This window comes from Colobus angolensis, unplaced genomic scaffold, assembly GCF_000951035.1.
Source record: "Colobus angolensis palliatus isolate OR3802 unplaced genomic scaffold, Cang.pa_1.0 Scaffold5, whole genome shotgun sequence".
In the NCBI taxonomy this organism is placed as follows: Eukaryota; Metazoa; Chordata; class Mammalia; order Primates; family Cercopithecidae; genus Colobus; species Colobus angolensis.
This window is the reverse complement of record NW_012118487.1, coordinates 26,225,681-26,231,150: the sequence shown is the minus strand read 5'-3', so window position 1 is coordinate 26,231,150 and position 5,470 is coordinate 26,225,681. Positions and strand designations below refer to the sequence as shown.

The following is a 5,470-nucleotide window of genomic DNA, read 5'->3' as shown; positions in this document are numbered from 1 at the left end:
GTGTGTGTGTGTGTGTGTGTGTGTGTGTGTGTGTGTGTGTGTGTGTGAGATAGGGTTCCCAGGCTCTGGAGTGCAGCGGCATGATCTTGGCTCACTGCAATCTCTGCCTCCCGGGTTCAATTAATTCTCCTGCCTCAGCCACCCAAGTAGCTGGGACCACAGGGTCACACCATCACACCCAGTTAGTTTTTGTTTTTGTTTTTGTTTTTATTTTGAGATGGAGTTTCGCTTTTGTTGCCCAAGGTGGAGTGCAATGACATGATCTCATCTCACTGCAACCTCTGCTTCTTGGGTTCCAGCGATTCTCCTGCCTCAGCCTCCCGAGTAGCTGGGATTACAGGGGCTACAGGTGCGTGCCACCACGCCTGGCTAATTATTTGTATTTTTAGTAGAAACAGGGCTTCACCATGTTAGCCAGGCTGGTCTCGAACTCCTGACCTCAGGTGATTCAGCCGCCTCAGCCTCCCAAATTGCTGAGATTCCAGGAGTGAGCCACCACGCCCAGCTAATTTTTGTATTTTTAGTAGAGACAGGTTTTCACTATGTTAACCAGGCTGGTCTTGAACTCCTGCCTCAGCCACCCAAAGTGCTGGGACTGCAGGCATCCGCCACCACACCTGCCCCCTAAAGTCTTTATTGAAAGGAAACAACAGCACTTACAGTTAACATTACAACTTTCTGCAACAGAGACACTAGTTGTAGATAACAGTAGTTTGACTAAAAAAAAAATTACAATATAAACCTGAGGAATGGGCTCTCCATAGAGAAATTTGTAGAGTTCCACAAATTCCTAGGCATCTAGAAGGCCACACAAATGTGCAGGACTGTGTGCATGCTCAGCAGAGACGTGTGAATCCCTATTCTCTCATCTCTAGCTCTACACAAGCAGAAACTGAAGGCTAAGACAGATCGTGAACTATATAGGAACACTCATATTGTAACACAAAACAGAGATAGAGAACCTCAACAAAGCCTGGGAGACTTACTGATGCAAGGCATTTAATTAAATCCCTGTTCAATCATTAGCTCACCACTAAGAGTGAATCCCAACAGCCACACACAACATACCAAAGAAAAACAGGTAAATTCAGCTTCATAAAAATTAAAATATTTTGCTGCTCAAAAGACATCAAGAAAGTAAAGAGATACCCTATAGAAAAGAGGAAATATTTGAAGAAAATTTATCTGATAAGGATCTTGTATTCAGAATATATAAAGAGTAATTACAATTCAACAATCAAAAAACAAATAGACTGGGCATGGTAGCTCACACCTGTAATCCCAACACTTTTGGGGGCCAAGGCAGGCAGATCACCTGAGGTCAGAAGTTCGAGACCAGCCTGGCCAACACGGGGAAACCCCGTCTCTACTAAAAATACAAAAATTAGCTGGGCATGGTGTCACATGCCTGTAATCCCAGCTACTCAGCAGGTTGAGGAACAAGAATTGCTTGAACCAGAGAGGTGGAGTTTGCAGTGAGCCGAAATCATTCCATTGCACTCCAGCCTGGGTGACAGAGTGAAACTCTGTCTCAAAACAAAACAAAATAAAATAAATGGTCTAATTAAAATAATGCATAGAGGATTCAAACGAACATTTCTCAAAAGATTTACAAATGAACAAGAAGCACATAAAAGCATGTTCAGCATTACTAGTCACTAAGAATATGCAAATAGAAACCTCAGTGAGATATTACTTCATATGCTCTACATTGGTTAAAATAAGAAAGAGACAGATGTTGGAGAGGATGTGGAAAATTTGGAACCTTCACACATTGCTAGTGAGAATATTAAATGGTGCCTCTGCTTTGGATAAGTTTGGCCACTCCTCAAAAAGCTAAACTAAGTTACCTAGGACTAGCAATTCATTCCTATGTACATACCCAAAAGAACTGAAAACATGTCTGATACTTTCTGTATGCAAATATGCATAGCTATATTACTCATAAAAGGGAAAAAGTGAAAACAACCCAAATGTCTATCAATGGATGAATGGATAAATAAAATGTAGTATATCTATACAATGGAGTATAGATTATTTGACAATAAAAAGGAATAAAGTACTGATATATACTGCAACATGAATAAACTTTTCTTTTTAGCCTTAGGGCCTTTGTATGAATCTTGAAATTAATATTCTAAGTGAAAGAAGCCAGACACAAAAAGCCACAAATTGTCTGAGTCTAATTATATGACATGTCCTGAAGGACCACATCCATAGACATAGAAGACAGATTTGCGGTAACCAGGGACTGAGGGGATGGGGGAGGGGGAAATACCTGCTAATAAGTCTGAAGTCTTTTTTGGAGGGCTGAAAATATTCTAAACTTTGATAGCCATGATGGCTGCACAATTTTGCTAATATAGTAGAAAGCACTGAATTGCACACTATGAATGGGTTAATTTTATGGTTTGTGGAGAATATCAGAGTAAAGCTGTTGTTAAAATAAAATCTATATGAAATACTTAAATACAAAAAAAGTCATAATAAAACTATATATATATTCTTAGTTAATGAAATCTTCACTGAGTATGAAAAAAATTGGAAATCAAAAAAGAAAGAATAATTGACATATTTATATGAAGAAGAAACACTTTTGCATTCCAAAACATTGCTATCAGTAACAGAAAGCTAATTAACCACAAATAATCGAGACAAAACTCAAAGCATTTAATCTTTATTTATAAAGCAGTTATCAGTATGCCAGACACTACTGTAAACACTTCACAAAAATGGACACATTTCATCTGTATATTAAACCTATAAAACAAGATCTATTAATATTCTCCCACTTTATAGCCAGGGATGCTAAGATGTCAAGTAAGCTACTAGTTCCACTTGGCCTCTAATTAGCAGAGCTAGGATTGGAAACCAGGTAGGCTTACTCCAGAGTCTGTGTTTCATGCTCCCACAACACACTGCCTTCTTTGTCAATCATAACTTGAACTCGGGGATAAAGACAGGAAGAGAGAACAAAGAGGAAATTTGAGACAAAATGCTCAAAACAAAAAAGGTAAAATATACTACCAGGTTTGAAGAAAAAAGGCTGTAAATGTAGTGAGAGTGCATGTGCCCATAGAAGAAAGGCTGGGTAGATCCACTGAAGTTTGAGTCAAAAGACAACATTGTAAAACATGTCAACCTCTGTATTCAATCCCTTTTCTCAGCTGCAGAGAATGAGGATATGAGGTGCTGGTACAGAACATTCTTTTTATTATCATTATTATTATTATTATCATTATTATACTTTAAGTTCTGGGGTACATACCATGCAGAATGTGCAAATTTGTTACATAGGTATACAGTGCCATGGTGGTTTGCTGCACACATCAAACCGTCATCTACATTAGGTATTTCTCCTAATGCTATCCCTCCCCTAGACCCCCACCCCCAACAGACCCCAATGTGTGATGTTCCCCGCCCTGTGTCCACGTGTTCGATTGTTCAGCTCCCATTTATAAGTGAGAACATGTGGTGTTTGGTTCTCTGTTCTTGTGTTTGTTTGCTGAGAATGATGGTTTCCAGCTTCATCCATGTCCCTGCAAAGGACATGACTCGTTCTTTTTTATGGCTGCATAGTATTCCATGGCATATGTGTGCCACTTTTCTTTATCCAGTCTATCAATGATGGGCATTTGGGTTGGTTCCAAGCCTTTGCTCTTGTGAATAGTGCTGCAATAAACATGCGTGAGCACGTGTCTTTATAGTAGAATGATTTATAATCCTTTGGGTATATACCCAGTAATGGGATTGCTGGGTCAAATGGCATTTCTCATTCTAGATCCTTGAGGAATCACCACACTGTCTTCCACAATGGTTGAACTAATTTACACTCCTACCAACAGTGTAAAAGCATTCCTATTTCTCCACATCCTCTCCAGCTTTTTAAGATGTAATTGGCAAATTTTGAATATACTTTACTATAAATACTCTTAAAGATTTTTTCCCAGATATTTACTCTGAGGATTTACTTTCTAAGAGTTTTTTGTTCATTGCCTCTTCCCAATTTTAATTTTGGATTTAGAATTTTTCATGTTTATTTCTAAATTTTTAATGTGTTGCTCAGTTTTTAATGTTATATACAATATTTATCAATAAAAAGTGAGCATTTATCTTCACTTCATTTTTGCAAACTTTAATTATGTCAGTATCTTTTGGTAAAGAAACTGTTTTCCCTCTGAAATGTGATTTTTTAAAAATATTTATATATTTAAAATATGATAGTATCCACTGACTTACCAAAGTTCACATGATAGTATTCCAAAACCGTATCTGATATAATTTCTGACTTTACCTATATTTATGCTGGGTGAATTTCTGTTAAAAACAGCTTCCCTCAAACTGACACGCACTACAGATTTATTGAAAACTAGAAAATGATTATGGAGCTATTGAATCTGGCCTTGAAAATGATAAAAATCTTCTGACAAGGAAAAAAAGATCAGAGAAAAGAAAGAGATAAATGGGAGAAGAGGAGAAGGAGGAGGGGGAGTCAAGGAAGAAGGGATGAGGAGAGGGGAGGCAGAAGGGGAGGAAAAGGAGGGAAGGGGAAACATATTGTACACTCTGGCTGTCATACAGTTTAACTGAATATTTCCTTCAAAACTCTCAATAAAATAAAAATCCTCAATATCATATTATATAAGATCAATCATACCACATTTCTACAACTCCCAGAGGAAACTGTCATGGTGCTACTCTCACTGATTTAATGAGAGAAAGCCTTATGAGCTACACAATAGGAGAGGATTTGAAGCTTGAACCTCCACAAAAAGTAACCATTGATACAAATTTCACAATATAACTCCAGCTTTCACCACAGGATACCATTAAAAACAGGGGTCATACAGACAGAACACGGTTAGGGAACTGAAATGCTAAACGAAAAGACAAAAGACTGCACCCCACGTGAACAGTAAGCAGATATTTGACATGTTGTAGAGTATAATGGCGGAATGCCAGACTTTTGTATAAATTAGTTGAGAAAGATTAGAGTCGAGTATTTTTAGAAAGATTTTGAGCAAAAAATAATTATTGATGACTAGAAATATAATAGCAAGATATCTAGTCTGCATAACATAGACATAAATGCAGGGCAAGAAAGTGTAAAACTCCTTACAACCAGAAAATATCATGGAGACCAGATCACAACCAAGAATTAGTTCACTGGACAAGAATAATTAAAAACAATAGTGAAAATTCTGAATATATGTGGATGATATTTGTGGTTATGTTTATGTTCAAATATGCCAAACTGTATATTAATATTTTAATGTGTATTTTCAGATAATTCTTTTAAAATTTATTTAAAACCTGAAATAAACAACTTTTCCGTGTGTCCTATAGAGCCACCCAGAGAGTACAGTCTTTCTCTTTCTAGTGTAATCAAGATTCCTTCATCCAATGATGTAAAAATTATCCGAGACTACAACTTTCAAGGTGTTTTAGTGAAATCTGTGTTATCCCATAA

General features: G+C 37.2%; 1 protein-coding gene across 3 annotated transcripts in view; it reads right to left on the bottom strand.

The window, feature by feature from the left end:
- The window catches only part of FSTL5 (follistatin-like 5), an 817,862-nt gene that overhangs the window by 222,624 nt on the left and 589,768 nt on the right, over positions 1–5,470 (bottom strand). The gene's annotated exons all lie outside the window — the stretch shown is intronic.